At 53.5% G+C, this 19,359-nt stretch overlaps 1 protein-coding gene across 4 annotated transcripts in view; it reads right to left on the bottom strand.

Moving 5' to 3' along the window:
* Window positions 1-19,359, bottom strand: part of PCSK5 (proprotein convertase subtilisin/kexin type 5) — a 1,700,773-nt gene that overhangs the window by 1,520,883 nt on the left and 160,531 nt on the right. The gene's annotated exons all lie outside the window — the stretch shown is intronic.

The raw sequence follows: 19,359 nt of genomic DNA, 5'->3' as shown, positions 1-19,359 counted from the left end.
GCTGGACTCCACCTTTTTTCCTTGGCAGGAGCTGTTTGCGAGGCGCTCGGGTGAGCAGCATGCGGCTCCACACCACCGATAGGATGGGCCGGCTCTGTCTGGTGCGGGCGGCCGAGCTCCAGCGAGGGACCTGGCAATGGAGCGTGGCAGCTGGCGGCGGGGGTCGTCCCCGAAGGGTTGTTACGGCTGCCGGGGGCAGGGGAGTGAGGATGGATGCTCAAAATTTTGAGCCGGGTGTGAGTGGAGTGGAACGGCGTGGGAGTGTGGATCTGGGTGACTTGATGAGAGCGTGTCGGGAGAGAGCGGGCTTGAGCCGGTTGGACCCCACAGGGGGGGACCGGGACTGTGTGGAGGTGGCGGATGGGGAGTCCACGGAAGAAGGGGAGATTCGGGAGGAAGGGGGGGCGAGTAATGTTGTTGGCAGTATTTTACAGGTGCCGGCGAGGCGGGAAGTGCCGAGAGTGACGGCCCCCTCAGCTCCACTGGTTAGGCGGCGGGATCCGGTTAGGACGCCGACCTTGACGCCAGGTAAGACGGGGGAAGGAGCGGGGAGTGGCAAGCGGCGATGTGTACAGGTCTCAGTGGGGACTGGGGGCGAAGGGGAGGAGGGCTGGAGGCTGGTGCGGGGGCGGTATGTGCAGGACACGGGAGTGGGTACGGATGGCGCGGCGGGTGTTGAGGCAGGCGCGCGGCAGGGGTCGGAGGCGGTCGCCGGAAAAGACGCGGCTAGTGGGGGGGAAGGAGAGCTGCGTGGTGCCGGTGCCTAAGTTACCATATATGGGTTTGACGAAGCCGCTGGGAGCGCACCTGTCGTTAGCGACGAAGGAAAAGATATGGAAGGGGGAGTACATAGACATACTGAAGCTTCTCCACAGGGAGTTGACGTCTAAGGAAGGGTCGAAGGAGGAGGAGCAGGAGTTAGCCAGGCGTCCGAAGGTGCCGTTGACGCTTGACAACTGGTCGGCGGCGTTCCCTATTTACGCCAGTGTGTACTGCGAGAAGTTTCCAGACCGGTCCGTGGCGCTATTTAAGTACATGGATGTGGTACGGAGGGCGCAGGTGACGTACGGCGGGTTCGCGTGGTCGCACTATGACGAGGAGTTTCAGGCGCGCATGGCGGCTGACCCGGAGGCATTGTGGGGGGAGCTGGATGCGGACTTGTACCAGCAGACGATGGGCGGGGCCAAGTTCGGCCACACCATTTACCCGGCCAGCGGTTTGCCGGTGGGGCCGCCCCCCTTTGCCGCGCGCCCCACCCGGGGGGTGGGGCGAGGAGAGTCCAGCGGACAGGCCACGGTCAGGGCCTGTTGGGACTTCAATAAGGGCTCGTGCGGATGGGCGGCTTGCCGTTTTAGGCATGAGTGCTCGAACTGCGGAAGCGTCACCCGGCGCTGCGGTGCTGGGGGCTCGGGGGCCAGCCGGGCCAACAGTCCGGGCATGGAGGTCCCCAGGGAGGGGGTGGCAGAGGGGAGGAGTTCGAGGGGGGGGAGCGGGAGCTTTGGGCAAAGGCTCGTACGCCGGTTAGGCTGGACCGGATGGAGCCCTGGTTGGCGGCGTATCCGCGGGCGGAGGACGCTGCGGTGCTGCGTCAGGGTTTTCGGGAGGGTTTCCGACTGGGCTATGAGGGCCCCCGGATTGCTCGCTGGGCGGACAATCTGAAGTCGGTGAATGCACACAAAGGGATTGTGAGGGAGAAGCTGGTTAAGGAGGTCCGAGAGGGGAGAATGGCGGGCCCGTTCTCGGAGCCGCCGCTGCCTGGCTTGATCATCTCCTCCATTGGGGTGGTGCCCAAGAAGGAAGAGGGGCAGTTTCGGTTGATACAACATCTGTCGTGGCCGGAAGGGGAGTCGGTGAATGCATACATCGCGGCGGACCTGGCGTCGGTGACGTACTCGTCGGTGGACGTGGCGCGGAGGCTCGTTACGGCGGCTGGGAGGGGCGCGTTGATGGCGAAATGCGATGTCAAGTCGGCTTTTCGGCTTCTCCCGGTCCATCCGGCGGATCACCAGCTGCTGGGGATTCAGTTTGAAGGCCTCATCTTTGTGGACAAGGCACTGCCGATGGGGTGTTCCATCTCGTGCTCGCTCTTTGAACGTTTCAGTTCCTTCCTGCAGTGGGTTTTTTCCAGGCGCACAGGCTCGGAGTCAGTGACGCACTACCTGGATGACTTTTTCCTGGTGGGGCGGCCCGGGACGACGGACTGCCAGCGGCAGCTGGACGGTTTGGCCGGGTTGATGGGGGATTTTGGTGTTCCCCTGGCGCCAGAGAAGACGTACGGTGTTGTCCTTTCTCGGTATCGAGCTTGACTCGGTCGCCATGGAAGCACGCCTACCGGAAGATAAGAAATCGGCTATGTTGGGGCTGGTGGCAGGCACGCTGGCTTGCAGGAAGGTGATGGTGCGGGAGGTGCAGGTGCTGTTGGGGCACTTGAACTTTGCGTATCGCGTGGTGCGGGCGGGTCGGACTTTCTGCAGGCGGTTGGGATTGGCGTTCTCCGGGTTGTCTTTGCCTCACCACCATGTACGATTGTCGGCGGGAATGAAGGAGGACCTGCGCATGTGGCGGGCATTTTTGGAACGGTTCAACGGAGAGCCCATGGCGCCGGCGGAACATTGGGAGTGGGACGTCACCATGTACTCGGACGCGGCAGATGTTGGCGGTTTCGGCCTGTACTGGGACGGACGGTGGTGCGCGGAGCGGTGGCTGGTGCACTGGCAGGCTGGCGGCCGGAGCATAGCGTTCTTGGAATTGTTCCCGTTGGTGGTGGCGGTCACGGTGTGGGCCAGGGAGCTGGCGCATAAGCGCGTGTTGTTTCGAGTGGACAACATGGTGGTCGTGCAGGTGGTGAATAGGCAGTCGGCCAGAGACCCGCAGGTGTTGAAGTTGATGAGGGTGTTTGTGTTGCGCTGCTTGGAGAATGACATCCTTTTTCAGGCACGACACGTTCCAGGTGTGGACAATGACATTGCTGATGCTTTGTCTCGTTCACAGTGGGAGGGGTTCCATGGGCTAGCCACGGCGGTGGAGGAGGTCAAGACGCAGGTGCCGGGAGAGATGTGGTCAGTGGTCGAGCCCGGGTCTTCCAGCTGGTAAAGAGGTCCGTAGCGGCGTCCACGTGGAAGTCTTACGAGCAAACATGGGAGGAATTCTTGCGGTCTGGCGCGGTAAGGCGGGGGGGATCAGTGGCAGCGCGAGGAGCAGGTGGTGCGTTACATGTTGGGGCTCATGGACAAGGGATTGTCACGGGTCACTATCGCGGGCAAGTTGTCAGCTGTGGCGTTCATGGGTAAGCTGTGGTGGGGTTACGTCCCGTCGGCGGGGGAGCTGGGGGCCCGGTTGCTGGAGGGCTGGGCGAGAGAGAGGGGCGCTGCGGTTCGCTTGAGGCGTCCAGTTACGGTGGCTTTGTTGGGAAAAATCATTGGCGCGCTGCCGGCGGTGTGCAGGGATGAGGGAGAGGTGGTGCGCTTCTCTACGTTAATGTCCTGGCTTTTTTATGGAGCGTTTCGAGTGTCAGAATTGTTGGGGACGAAGGGGGCGCCAGGGGTGGTGTGGGAGGATGTGGACTTGCGAGCTCGTGAAGTGGCGGTGCGGCTGCGGCGCTCAAAAACTGACCAGAGGGTGGTTGGAACCTGGGTGGTCCTGGGCCCGGGGGTGCAGGAGGGAGTTTGTCCCGCGGCGTGGGGTAGACGGCTGATGGCGAATCGGAGCCGGGAAGAGGGGGAGGTGTTTGGCTGGGGTAGTGGGGGCGGAGTGACGGCGGCGCAGGCGTTGTGGGTTCTGCGACGCGCCCTGCGGGGCTTGGGTGAGGACCCCTTGGCTTTTGGGACTCACTCTTTCCGGATCGGGCGGCGACAGAGGCGGCGCGTAGGGGTTGGGGGAAGGAGGAGATACAGAGGCTGGGACGGTGGAAGTCGGATTGTTACCGGACGTATGTGAGGCTGCGGGAGGTAGAAGGGGTGACGTTATTGTGATTTCGAAGTCTGATATGTGTTTCTTTGCAGGTGCTGTGGCAGGGCCGGAGGTGGCAGTTTTGAATTTGTATTTGGTGGGACACTCATTTGTCAAGCGGGCTGAGCAGGCGGAGTGGGACAAGCATCGTGCACTGAATTTGGGATTGGATACTGGACTGTATCGGTGTCACTGGAGGGGCAAAGGGGGTATGCGTTGGCATGATTTGTTGCCTCTGTTGAATACGGTGGTCAAAGGGGGTGTGTGTCCGGATGTGGTAGTGATTCATTTAGGGGAGAACGACTTGGTGCAGTGCAAGGGGCTGGCTGTGGTTAAACAAATGAAGAGGGACCTGAGGGAGATCAAACAACGATGGGCGGGGTGCCATGTGATCTGGTCCGAATTAATCCCCAGGCGGGTGTGGAGGGGAGCTGAGCGCCCAGGTGCGATAGACAGGGCACGGCGGAAGATTAACCGGGTGATGGGGGATTTCTGTGCCAAGGAAGGGGTGGGGAGAATGGTACATCCTGACTTGCGTTATGGAGCGGTGTATTTTTTCCAGGGAGGATGGGGTACACCTTTCCAGATATGGCATGGAACTGTACATAGTGCAGTTGAAGGAGGCAATGGATGGAGCGCTGGGGGTACTCAGGTATCCTAGGAGGCAGGAGTCCTAGGGGGGGGGTCGGAAGTAGTAAACGACTTCCGAGTGGCGTTTCCCTATGAGAAAAGGGGGGATTCACAGGAGGCCTGGGGCTGTATGGGCAGTTGGGGAGCGGAGGTCAGTAAGGTCACTGAGGTCATTTGCAGTTGGGGGTAGGTTGCTGAGCGGATGTGGACACTTTGTTGCACTGTTGGGGATACAATTAGGGGTGGGGGTGGAGGGGGGCTGTTAGGCAGTTATTATTTAGCGAGCACTAGTTTTGTTCGGCACAGGCCAGGTGGGTGTTTGTTGTGTAGGTGCACCTGATTCCAAATAAAGCAGCCTTTAACACACTAAGTTGGTGTCTGTGTCAGTGCTTCCCTCCCCCCACCTACTGGTGTGCCCCAATGGGGATTTGGGGGGGCAGCCGACCAAGGGTAGGCTTGCCCACCCGGGGAAATTTGGGGCAGTAGGGGGGGGGGAATAGGTGAGCACTATGGGCACCCGTAGCTTGGGCTGGTTGGGCTGGTTGGGCTGGTTGGGCTCCTTTTGGGCGGTTTTTGGGCTGGCCAGGTTAAATACGGCCATTTTGTAGAGCCCGGCACCATTTCAGGTGCAGTGACACGGCAGCCGGGGGTTTTGTCCGAAGAATTGTTGTCCCGCCCTCCCTCCCTGTGTCCCGTGGGGTGGATTCCGGCCAGGGTGGGTCCTGGGGGTTGCGAGGGGCTTTGTTGGTTGATGGTGCACTTGAGGTCAGGGGACAAGAGTGGTTTGTCGCTGGAACAGGTGCCGGGATGGGTGGCGTTTCCCTATGAGAAAAGGGGGGATTCACAGGAGGCCTGGGGCTGTATGGGCAGTTGGGGAGCGGAGGTCAGTAAGGTCACTGAGGTCATTTGCAGTTGGGGGTAGGTTGCTGAGCGGATGTGGACACTTTGTTGCACTGTTGGGGATACAATTAGGGGTGGGGGTGGAGGGGGGGCTGTTAGGCAGTTATTTAGCGAGCACTAGTTTTGTTCGGCACAGGCCAGGTGGGTGTTTGTTGTGTAGGTGCACCTGATTCCAAATAAAGCGCCCTTTAACACACTAAGTTGGTGTCTGTGTCAGTGCTTCCCCCCCCCACCTACTGGTGTGCCCCAATAAGTATCCGCCCGCAGGCCTGAACAGGACGCTTGCTTTAGCGGGGGCGCCCAAGGCAGGTTGGACATTGCGGATAAAAAGCCTCCCACAAGCTCGCGCAGCGCGAACTAATAACTCGGAGTGATATCACCGCTGGGTGGCCATTTTGCTCCCCGGGGTCGCTGCTCCATTCTCAGGAGTCATTCATCGCACCTAATTGGCCCAAGGACACAATCTGCTTTAAATGCCCTGTCCTCATGACCGGACACCTACCGGGCCCCCTGCGGGGACGTAACTTTGTTGACCGCCTGGCTTCCTGAGACATTTATAATCCCCCCCCCTCCCATGGAATAAGGGCATTCTTATATTTACTGACTTGGAGGAATACAGTGAACTATCCTGCGGCCATCTCTTGATGCGGGCCCGGTGTAACGTGAAGTCCTCCCCTCTACCGCTACCATGAACGGCAGGAACGCAAAGGGGGCCAACCAGGTAAAGCTGGACAAATTTTCATTCACCAAGTCGCAGGGTGAAGCACAAGACAAGGAAGTCCCTTCATCAGCGGGGGCGGCTGGGGGGACCACGCAGAAGGTCACTCTGCAGGACATTATGGCAACATTAAATAAGGTAGATTCCAGAAGTGGGACTCTTGCGATTGACCTGGCATTAATCCGAGCTGATTTTAACAAAATGGCCACCAAAATTTCAGACGTTGAGACTACAATGGAAGCCCTCTCCTCAGACACTTCCACCCTTAAGAAACAAATGCAGCAGCTGGAGGTGGATAATACATTTCTTAAGGCCTGCCTTGAGGACCAGGAGGGGCGCTCAAGGGGAATAACATTTGCCTTATTGGCGTGCCGGAGGGGGCAGGGGACCCTGCCCTAGACCTCTTTGTGGAGGACCTGGTAACGACTCTCCTCAAACCACGAGGGTTATCCAACTTCTTTTCTGTTGAACGGGCACATCGAATCCCGGGTGGCAGGCCGAAGCCTGCGGCTCCCCTGCGCCCTATCCTGGCACGTATATTCAATTTTAGGGACCGGGATGCAATCTTGCAAGCGGCCCGGAAGGCCCCGACGATCCACATTGATAATGCCGACATCATGATCTTCCCGGACTACACTGAGGCAGTCACGAAGCAGCGCAGGGGGTTTCTTGATGTGAAGAAGGCCCTTCGGGAACGTGAGATAAAATACTCCATGCTATTTCCAGCCAAGTGGAGCATGAGGGGAAAGTGTGGTTCTTCCCCACGCCTGAGGAGGCGCAAGACTGGCTGGAGGGATGGCGTAAAGTACTGAGGCAGGGTTGCACCGGTCATCGCGAACCACGGCGAAACGATCCTCAGGACGACGTGGAACAAGAATGAAAGCAGGTCTCTAAGCTCCGACATGCTGAGGATGAGGGGCCAACATTGTGGCTGCGTGATGGAACTGTGGCCTTGCTTCTTCAGGACTGGGCCCTCTTTGGTAACGCTGTATGGTAGGACATGAAGATGTATTGATACAGTCACTTTGAGAAGCCACTCTAAGGTATTTGTTGCTATGTTTTTTGGGATGTCCTGTTGAGATGTTGCATAAAGACATTTAAAAGACTATTCATCTTAAGTTCTCTCTAGTAACATTTGAAAGGGGCTTTGGGTCACTGACCGTATCGGAGTAATGGGCTGTGTTGGGGCAGGGTCAGTTTTCGCTCTCCCCCATCGTTGAAGAGAGGGAATGGGTACTAAGCACTCTGCTTTGTTGGGATGGCGGGTAGTTGTGATTCCGTCAAGCAGGGAGGCAAAGTGGGGTGTGGGGTGTGGGTGGCGTAGGGTGGTTTATGCAAATTGTTCAAAGTTTTAAAGGTTTTATGTTCAGGGCAAAGATTGAAGGAAGAGATGCATGGTATTATTGTAAGGGTGCGCTGCATTAGTTTGGTTTAAAACGCTACACTACTCATGGCGGTAGGGACAGGGTCGACAAGCTCTAGCATTGGTACTGATGTCCCCTCCATGTCCCCGGTGACCCCCTTGACGTTGCTTACCTGGAATGTGCATGGTTTGGGGGATAGGATCAAAAGAGGGCTGGTGCTGCAGTATCTGAGGCGTAGGGCGCCAGCGGTGGCATTATTACAAGAAACACACCTGATGGGTTCAACAGACCTTGTTTGTTTCTCCTGAGGCGGAAGCCGGGAGTTGCTTTGCACGCATTGTGTGTAACCATTCCTGTATGTACTCTGCACTTCTTTAATACTTTAATAATTGTTAGTTTGGCACTTTGCCTTTTTTGAAATCACCGCGGCACTCACCTTGACTCTCCCTTTTGAATCTGTGCATGTTTATACCTTGCTCGCATTTTAATCTGTTTATTATCGGAGCGCTCGCATTGCTCTATTTAATTTAATAATTACTGCCTGATTGTGCCGGTGCCACTGCCCATAGCGACACTCTACTTTGTGCCCCAATCTCGTCCTGTTTCGGTTTTGCCTTCGCTGCCATTTTTGTTGTTGTGCCTCGTAGCCAGCCTCTCCACCCCGCTCCCGCCTCCCAGCTGCTCCTCGCTCACTCCGCCCCCCTCCACTATCCACTTATGTCAGTACAGCCTACGCGCAGCGTTCACGCGCAGCGGTCGCGCCCTATGCGCGCCGAAGGTGCGCCAAACGTAAGCCCGTCTACGCCCGCCCGCGCCTGGACCGCGCCCAGCACCAAACCCCCTGGCCCCCGCAACATCCACTCCACCCGCATAACGTACGACGCCGCAACCCTCTCAGCCCTTAACCCCGGCCGACCACCAAACTGCTACCAAGCCGTCCCAGGACACACCCATGGACCCTTCACCTGCCTCTCCTGCAAGTTCAACTGCATCAAGACCCACACCAAATCCACAAACTCCAAACAGAGCTCCGACACTAACCACCTGAGATGCATCCTGCTCAACACCCGCTCGGTCCACAGACACGCCATTGAACTCTGGAACCTACTCGACACCACCTCGCCAGACGTCGCCTTTCTTACAGAAACCTGGATGAACGCCTCATCAACGCCCGACATCGCCATAGCCATCCTGGACGGCTACAAGATCATCCGAAAGGACCGCATCAACCAAACAGGAGGAGGCATCGCCATTGTTCATAGGAACACCATCCGCATCACGACCAGTTCTAACGACACGCTCGCAGCTACCGAACACCTTCACTTCCAGATTCACATCGACCCCAATACCACACTCAGAGGCACCCTCCTCTACAGGCCACCAGGACCCCGCACACAATTCAGCGAAGACATCACTGACTTTATCAGCCCACACGCCCTCCCCTCCGAGGACTACATTCTACTGGGAGACCTCAATTTCCACCTGGAAAAGAACAACGACAGCAACACCACCACCCTTCTGAACAACCTCGCCAATCTCGGACTCAAACAACTTGTTGACACCCCCACACACTATGCTGGGCACACGCTCGACCCAATCTTCACTTCCAGCAAGCACATCTCCTTCAATCACACCACAGCTCTCCATTGGACAGACCACAGCTGCGTTCACTTCAACTACAAAAAGACTACAACCCACAACCACCCACAACCAATCCCCCGCAGAAACTGGAACAAAATTACCACCGACCAACTCTTCACATCGCTTCCCCAAAACCCTCCTGCAAAATCATCGGACCCAAACCTTGCAGCCACCAACCTCACACATTGGATCACCCACAGCGCTGACGAATTAGCACCCTTGAAAAAACATCAAATCAAGCAAAGTAGCAAAAAAGCCCCCTGGTTCAACGATGACCTTAAGAAATCCAAAAAGTGCTGTCGCACCCTTGAGAAAGCCTGGCGAAAAACCCTAACCACTGACAACATGGCCACCTTCAAGAACGCCACCCGCAAACACCACCAACTGATCCGATCCACCAAGAAATCAGCATTCAAGGATCGACTCGACAACAACGCCCACAACAACAAGGAACTATTCAACATCGTCAAAGAATTTACCAACCCCACCGCCGGCACCGACGACATCACCCCCTCCCAAGACCTCTGTGACTCCCTAGCCTCATTCTTCCACAACAAAATCGCTGACATACATAACAGCTTTGAAAACCAGTCCGAAGACCAGTCCATCCCACCCATCTCCAAACTAAAACTCCCCTCCAACAACCTTTACGCCTGGAACCCAATCACCACTGAAGACACCATCCGCCTGATGAACTCCATCCACTAAGGATCGCCAACCGACCCATGTCCCCACCACATTTTCAACAAAGCAGATTCCATTATCGCACCCCATCTCCGAGACGTCATCAACTGCTCCCTCAACTCCGCTACCTTCCCGGAAAGCTGGAAACATGCCGAACTCAGCGCCCTTCTGAAGAAACCCACAGCAGACCCCACTGAACTTAAGAACTACTGCCCCATCTCGCTCCTCCCATTCCCTGCCAAAGTCATTGAGAAAGCCGTCAACAGTCAGCTCGCCGCCTTCCTTGAATCCAACAAATCCCTCGACCCTTCACAGTCCGGCTTCCGAGCCAAACACAGCACCGAGACCGCCCTCATCGCAGCAACAGACGACATTCGAACTATACTGGACAACGGAGAAACAGCTGCACTCATCCTACTAGACCTCTCCGCAGCCTTCAACACAGTCTGTCATAGCACCCTTATACAAAGCCTCAGCAACGTCGGAATACAAGGAAAAGCATTGGACTGGATCATCTCGTTCCTCACCGGAAGAACCCAGGGAGTCCGCCTCCCCCCTTTTAAATAAGAGGCCACCGAAGTCATCTGCGGCGTACCACAAGGATCATCACTCAGTCCCACCCTCTTCAACGTATACATGAGTCCCCTCGCATCCATCGCGCGCCAACACAACCTCAACATCATCTCCTACGCCGACGACACCCAACTGATCCTCTCCCTCACCAAAGACCCAAACACCGCCAAAACCAACCTACACGTAGGGATGAAAGAAGTAGCCGAGTGGATGAAGAACAGCCGTTTAAAACTGAACTCGGACAAAACGGAAGTCCTCATCTTAGGTTCATCCCCCTCCGCCTGGGACGACTCATGGTGGCCACCGGCCCAGGGAAACGCACCCATACCTACGGACCACGCACGTAACCTGGGCTTCATCCTTGACTCCTCCCTATCGATGACCAGACAAGTCAACGCCGTCTCATCATCATGCTTCAACATCCTACGTATGCTCAAAAAAATCTTCCGTTGGATCCCCACCGAAACAAGAAAGACGGTCACCCACGCACTGGTCACAAGCCGACTGGACTACGGAAACAACCTTTATGCAGGAACCACAGCCAAACTACAGAAAAAACTCCAACGCATCCAAAACGCCTCAGCCAGACTCATACTAGACATCCCCCGCCAAGCTCACATTTCCAGTCACCTGAAAGACCTCCACTGGCTCCCCGTCAACAAGAGAATAACGTTCCGTCTCCTCACCCACGCACACAAAGCCCTCTACGACCTAGGACCTGAATGTCTCAACACGCGCCTGTCCTTTTACACCCCCACCCGCCAACTACGATCGTCCAATCAAGCCCTCGCCGCAATTCCACGCATCCATAGATCCACCATGGGGGGGAAGATCCTTCTCCTACTTAGCTGCCAAAACTTGGAATTCTCTCCCCACCCACCTCCGCCTTACACAACCACCTCTCCTTCAGAAAACAACTAAAAACTTGGATATTCGATAAGTAAAGTACCCCCCTCCCTCAAGCGCCTTGAGACCCTCTGGGTGAGTTGTGCGCTATACAAATGTTAAACTTGAACTTGAACTTGAAAGTAGCGCGGCCATCTTGGGGAGGTAACCCAGGCCAGCAGTCTAGGTATTGAGGCGCTCTGCGCTCTGCGCCAGTATATAAACAGGAACTGGGGCAATCGCGAGACCTTGTTTGTTTCTCCTGAGGCGGAATCCGGGAGTTGCTTTGCGCGCATTGTGTGTAACCAGTCCTGTATGTACTCTGCACTTCTTTGAATACTTTAATAATTGTTAGTTTGGCACTTTGCCTTTTTTAAAATCACCGCAGCACTCACCTTAACTCAGCCGAGCAGGCACTGAGTATTCCTCGATCTCGGAGGCAGAGTGGAAAGTAGCGCGGCCATCTTGGGGAGGTAACCCAGGCCAGCAGTCTAGGCATTGAGGCGCTCTGCGCTCTGTGCCAGTATATAAACAGACGGCTATGCTTCCGCACAGCGTAAGCATTCAGCGGACGCGCATCCACCGCGCCAAAGGAGCGCCTAAGGAAAGCCCGTCTGGGACGGTACGGGCCCGTCCGGGTCCAGGGGCCAGTCCCCCTGCACATACTGCCCGAAGTAAGGCCGGGTTTAGCTACAGCAGGGAACAGCTCCTTGTACTTAGAGAGAAGGAAGGAACGAGATCCCCATACATGTTGGCTGGAAATATGTCTCAGAGCTCTTGCCCCTGTTGCAAGTTTAAATTCACCCTTGAAGACCCTATGGCTCAAGCAGCTTGTAAAATTAAACCCTTTTCTTTGGCATTGCTTAACTGCCGGTCCCTCCCGAGACATGCAACTGAGATTGCCATGTTATTGGAAGAGAGAGACCTTGATGTGCTCTTCGTAACCGAAACATGGACTAACTCTTGCTCAGATCCTGATATTGTCCGGGCTTTGCCCTTGAACTATGCCATCCTTAGACAAGATCGGGCTGACGGGCGGGGGGGGGGGGGCAGGGGGGGCATCGCTATTATTTACAAAAGCTGCTATGGCTGTAGGAGCTCGACATGCCTTATTCCAGATTCAGAGAATATATGTTCTTTGCGATTTCATTTTCGCCGACTTGCACCTTCTCCGGGATACTACTTTATCGTCCGCCAGGGGCATACGTGCAATTTTGCAACGAACTCCCTAATACTGTGATAAATCACTCAAGTCTTTCTCCCAATTTCTCCATCTTGGGGGACTTTAATATTCACTTAGATGCTCCTGATACTCCTGCCTGTCAGAATCTCATGGCAAGTTTGGAGGTGCTCCACTTGAGACAAATAGTTAAAGGCCCATAGAGCGGGTCATACGCTTGATCACTGTTTTACGAATCTGGATAATCTTAGTTTTGATGAATCCTTGATGGTCCCCTGGTCTGATCACTCGCTCTTGTTCTTTTCCTGGTTGCCCCATGAGCAGCTACCCCCGGCTAATATAACCAAAAAATCGTGCCGTATTTGGTCCAAGTTGGCTGTAGAGGAATGGACCTTGAATCTGAAGAAGACCGTGCCAACTGGCAGCGCCGACCCACTAGTGGCGAATGCCCTTTTTAATAACTGGCTGGAGTCCTCACTTGATGCTACCTTGCCAAAAACTGAATTTTGCCACCAGAGTGGCATTAATAAAAAAGCCCGGTATACCCCTGAACTAAAATCTCTTCAACTAAACTGTAAACAGCATGAGAGAAAATGGAGGAAAGATTATTCAGAGATCAGTAAAGAAAATTACAGATCCGCTTTGCGGACCTATAAAAACAAAATAAAATCAAGCCAGTCTAGCTACTACCAAGGGAAGATAGCTTCAGCCTCCAACTCCCCGCGGGAAATCTTTAAAAATTTTAAATCATTAGTCACTCCCCCTTGCCCCCTCAGTGACCCAGCACGCGCACAACAACGTTGTGATGAATTAGCAAACTTCTTTGCTACTAAAGTGGCTAACATTTACTCCGTGTTTCAGCAGGCTACTCCAGAGCCACTCCGCCCTCCCCCTCCCCTTCCTGGCATGATCAGGATCGAGGAGTTTAATTCACTTGACTGCTCAACGGTGCAGCTACTGCTGGGAAACCTTAAGTCTGGGTCCCCTGCCGATGCTGCCCCTCCTACCATACTAAAGAGGGTTTCAGAGACGGTGGCACCAGTCATCCAGGAGGTAATTAATTCCTCTATGGCATCATGTCTCGTTCCATCCTCTTGGAAGCAGGCCAGAGTGAAGGCTCTGTTGAAAAAACCTAGTCTGGACCCGGAGGAATGGGCAAACTATCGCCCCATTTCCTTACTACCAAGCATTAGTAAGCTGGCTGAGAAGCATGTGAATGCTATACTTTCCACTTTCCTTGAAAACAATAATTCCTTACATCCCACCCAGACGGGCTTCAGGCGCAAACAGGGCACAGAGACCGCCCTTATTGCAGTGGTTGAAAAAGCCCAAAAAATCGTGGACTCCGGAAGCTGCACAGCCATTGTTTCATTAGACCTCAGCGCAGCCTTCGACACTGTGAATCATACCATCATGATTCAAAGGCTGAGTGACGTAGGGGTAACAGGTGCGGCACTTAAATGGCTTCATTCCTTCCTCACTGACAGAACTCTTACTGTTTTTGAGGAAGAGGCAGTTTCCACTCAGATGCCCTTGCAGTGTGGCGTCCCCCAGGGATCGTCCCTCAGTCCCACCATGTTTAACATCTACATGAGGCCATTGGCTGAGGTGGTTTTGCCCTGGGGGGTGCAACTTGTCACATATGCCGATGACACCCAGTTAGTAATGTCACTCTCTGGGCATGGCTCCGCTAGCAACAATCTCTCTGCATGCCTAAGGGAAGTACTCGATTGGATGGACGAGCCCTTCCTGAAACTCAAGGCACTAAAACAGAGGTCATGATGTTGGGGCACAACGCACCAACCGTGGTTGATGCTTGGTGGCCTAGTAGCCTTGGCCAGCCCCCTCCCCCACAAGAAACAAATTAAGAGCTTGGGTGTCTGAATTGATCCAACTCTTAGTTTCCTGGTTCAATCTCGGAAGGTGGCAGCCACCTGTTACACCTTAATAAGATCAATAAGGAAGATTCTTAAGCTCCTCCCATTTGATGCCAGGCGTCTTCTGGTTCAGGCCCTGATCCTATCGCGGTTGGATTACGCGAATGCTGTCTATTTGGGTGCCCCTCAGGGAACGATTAAAATCTTGCAGACAGTCCAGAATTGTGCGGCTCGTCTGCTGTTGGATACCCCACGGAGGAGCTTGGCTAAGCCAGCATTACGCCAACTGCATTGGCTGCCGGTGCAACAAAGGATATGGTTCAAGGCCATGACTATCGTGCATAAGGCTTTGATAGACTCCGGACCTTCCCTGATCCAACCCATGTTCCAACTCCATCCGACCTCGCGGACCCTAAGGTCCAGCAATAAGAAACTATTGAAGGTCCATAGGGTCAAAAGGACCCGTATGGGAGGCAGACTTTCTTCCATACAGGCTGCGAATATCTGGAACCAGCTTCCCGACACCATCCGACTTGAAGTTAACCACCTGAGGTTCAGGAAACTTTTAAAGACCTTTCTGTTTCCTTGAGCCTTTGAGAAATGATTTGGTTGTCCAATGCGCTGGGATGCCTCCGGGTAGCCATGCGCTATATAAGTGCGTAGTCATTCATTCATTCATTCAACATGTAAAGCTATGGATCGTTGGGGATACAAAATGGTAGCGCATTCTGAGTTCTCATCGGGCTCTAGAGGGGTGGGCATTCTGGTTCGTAAACAATTCCCACTGATCATACGTCACACTTGGACGGATACTCAGGGGCGGTTAGTGGCCATATCATGTCAATGGGAAGGGAAGCTGTTTAATATTGTGTCAGTATACATTCCCCCAGCCCTCCACTCCGTGGCCTTTCCAGCGCTTAACACATTCCTACTGGGCCTACCAGAGGGAGAGCTGCTTATGGGAGGTGACTTTAATACAGTTTTGGATGGCACCAGGGACCGCTACCCAAGTAGGACAATCGGTGCGGGTGATACCCGTATGACTGGGTTCATCGACGCCTTGGGTCTCACAGATGCTTGGAGATATAGACACCCCACTGAGCAACACTACACTTTTCAATCAGGAGTACATAATAGCCTCTCCCGTATAAACTACTTTCTCCAGACAGCCTGCCCCACTTGACAGATGTTGAGATACGTCCTCGCGGCATATCTGACCACTTGCCCATCTCCCTGACCTATACAGTACACATTAGGGTGAGAAAGCGAATTTTCCCTATCACTCCAGGTTACCTGCAGGTCCCAAAGATCCACAAGGATATAGTTACGGCTACAAAGCATTATTTTCAAGACAATGTGTCCTCTGTACATTCCCCCGGTGTCTTGTGGGAAGCATACAAGGCTGTGGTGAGAGAGCAGGCAATCGCCTCCTTAACGGGCCACAGGCGCGCAGCAAGAGGTGAGTTAGATATACTGGAGGCTGAACTGGCCGAGCTTCAGGCACAACATGAACAGAACCCCTCTCAGGAGACGGTGCAACGCCTACGGCTTAAACGATGCTCGCTTAAAGAATACAAAGGTGAACAGGTTAAATTGCGGCTCCAGGCTACGCGGCATACTGTCTATGAGGTAGGAGACAAAGCGGGCAAGCTCTTGGCGTGGTTAGACAGGAGGGAAAGAGTGCAGAGAACAATAGCTCAACTCCGCACCTCGACTGGTACAATCGTTACCGCCCCCGAAAAGATAGTAGACACCTTGGCTGGCTATTTTGAACAGGTTTACACTTCTAACTCTCATATGACAACGGAGGAGGCGCAAACATACATTAAAGATATCCAAATGCCGGCTCTATCAGCTGAAGCGGCCCTATCCCTAGAGGCTGATTTCATGACTGATTAAATACTGTCTGCCATCCACTCTCTGCAATCTGGAAAAGCTGTGGGGCCCAATGGGATCCCCATTGAGCTTTATAAACGTACATCTGACTTAACAGCCCAGCATCTCCTGACAATGTTTACAAATAGCTTGGAGGCCGGGGAACAGCCACGGGACCAACGAATGGCTACTAGAGTTGCGGTGCCAAAACCGTGCAAACCCCCAGATGAGTGTTCATCGTATCGTTCAATATCCACGCGCAACGGCGAAGCTAAGATTCTGGCTAAAATGATTGCCGTTCGACTAGCCCCGCATCTTGAGACTCTAATTCATCCGGATCAATCCGGGTTTATGCCCAATAGGAACACCGCACTTAACCTGCGGAGGGTGCACGCAGTAGTGGCGCGCAGTGTCTTCAGGAGCCCGCAGTCATCCTTTCTCTAGATGCTCGAATGGCATTTGACATGGTGGAATGGCCCGATTTGTTCACGGTCCTCAGGCATCTAGGCTTTGGTCCAAAATTGTGTGCATGGGTGAAATTGCTATATTCACATCCCCTGGCACACGTAGTGGCCAACGGCCATATTTCCAGGGACTTCTCGTTGAGTTGAGGCACGCGCCAGGGCTGCCCGTTGTCTCCCTTGCTCTTTGCGCTGGCTCTGGAGCCATTGGCGGCCTGGATTCGATGGGACCCATGATTAAGGGACTAAACAGAACTGCAACATGGGAGGACCGCATCTCTCTATATGCGGACGATGTACTTCTATACTTGACTTCCCCCAGACGGTCTATCATAGTACTTTTGAATATTTGCGAAATTTTTGGACGGGCATCCGGATATAACATTAATTGGTCCAAATCGGTTTTATTCGTTGTTAAAGACCCACCCCCGTTGCTCCCGGTGGATTGCCCCCTTAAGGTTACGGAAGACTCCTTTAAATATCTGGGTGTGTGGGTGACGCCCAGTCTGAGTGCCTTCCATCTTAAAAATTTAGAGCCCCCCCTTGAGCGGTTTCGGAGTGACGTGAAACACTGGCATAGCCTGCCCCTGACCCTTCTGGGCAAAGCGGCCCTTTATGAAATGATGACACTTCCCCGACTATTATATGTATTTGAAAATAACCCCATTCCCTGTCCCAATAAAGTGTTTTAAAAATATAGATGCGTTCGTCTCGGGCCTGCTCTGGGGTAACAAGCCGGCGCGCATTTCGCGTGGCAAGTTAATCAGGGGCTGGTACAACGGGGGTGTTGCCCTTCCGGACATCCAGTTATATTATTGGGCAGCCCACTTCAAAATAATAAATCAGTGGTTACACACGCCCCAAACAGAACCAGCATTCCAAGCGGACAGGTATGAGCTGGGAGAGGCAGGAATTCTTTCCGCACTGTATGATAAAGGGGGCACTTCATCCCTGCTGGGTCCAACGGCACACACTGTGTGCATTTGGTATGAGGCGCAGACCAGTCTTAAATGCAAGGGCGGTAGTACTCAAATGAGTCCGCTTTGGTCTGCACGATGGATCGGCAGACTTTGCAATAGCAAGGGTTTCAGAGCGTGGGACCTGATAGGTATCTCCATGGTGGGTGACCTATTGAAGGGGGGTACTGTAATACCATTTGACCAGCTTCAGATCCAGTATGATTTGGCGCCCAGCAAGAAATTTAGGTATTTGCAGATTAGCCATGCCCTGGGGTCTCCCACCAGGCACCGATGTGTCTGAAGCCACCCCGTTGGAGGACAGACTGCTTACTGAACACATGCTCAGAAAAGCGACTTCATTCACATATCGCAAACTAGTCAACCTGCCAGACCCAACAATCAAACTAAAGCACAGTTGGTCTACTGCTTTGGGGGACTTAGATGAGGCGGACTGGCAAACAGCACTGTCTTCCCCGCGGGAGTTGGTCATACCCTCTAGACTCCGCCTGATACAGCTTAAGATACTTCGAGTGTATTACACTAGGGTCATCTTGCACGCCATAGGGAGGGCCACACACTGCCTTTGTCTAAGGGGTTGCAGGGCGGAGGGAACGTTCTTTCACACCATATTGCAATGCCCCCAGGTAACGGCGTATTGGGCTACGGTCATGAGAACAATGTCACAGGTGGTGAGGGATTCTGTAGTCCGGGAGCCAAAATGCTGTCTGCTGAACATATGGGAGCCAAAAGATCTTACACACCCTGCTCAGGATTGGGTGACACTGGGGGTAATGTACGCCAAACGAAATATAGCTAAATATTGGGGATCCGGGGAGATGCCCGCACTTGCATACTGATGTAGAGATCTTGATGCGGCAATGATGGCGGAGAGAGTGGTGTATCTGCTCCGGGGGTGCCCCCGGAAGTGTGATAACATTTGGGGTGCCTGGAATGAATATAGAGGTTATTTGTGCGATCCACCAATGCCAGATGGGTAGAGTGATTCGGATTAGGAGGCGGGAGTGAGTAGGGGACTCTAGGGATGTACCAATGGAGATGGAATTAGGTCTTTTGCCTATCTTGCAGAATGTGCTGACATTTATCTACAATGCTCTGCAATATCCAATGTATGTACCTTTTATCTATCATGTGCCCTGCTAATGTTCTCAATAAAAATATTTTTTTTTAAAAGAATTCAATTATCGATGCAACACAAAATATACAAAGCTCATGCCTCCTTATACAAGGTGGTGCTCAAACTATGTCAAAGAAGGCATTTCACAGAAGGCACAATTTCCCAGTGCTTGCCCAGTTATCTTTTAGGGCCCCTTTTAAATAGAAAAACTTGAAACGTACCATAGAAATGGACCATGCACGATAACTAACACACAATTTGCTCTCAATGCGAGTTATCGCTTAATACAGATTTGTTTCCACCAAATTGACATCAAAGACATGGGGTATAACCACATTGGCTTCTGCACGTTGGATTCATGGCTTGCCGCATTGATCAAACTCTGTGATCCTGGTCAGATCTCAATACCTCAATTTTTTCGACTTTTAAACAATATCACAAAGGTACCATGGCTTGCACAGGTCAACATTCCTACTTTTCAGTTCTGGGAAACCCAGCTACCATGAACTATCAGACTCAATTTAAAGGT

Source organism: Lissotriton helveticus, chromosome 2_1, assembly GCF_964261635.1.
Source record: "Lissotriton helveticus chromosome 2_1, aLisHel1.1, whole genome shotgun sequence".
NCBI lineage: Eukaryota > Metazoa > Chordata > Amphibia > Caudata > Salamandridae > Lissotriton > Lissotriton helveticus.
The sequence above is the reverse complement of the archived record's forward strand: the minus strand, read 5'-3'. Positions and strand labels throughout refer to the sequence as shown.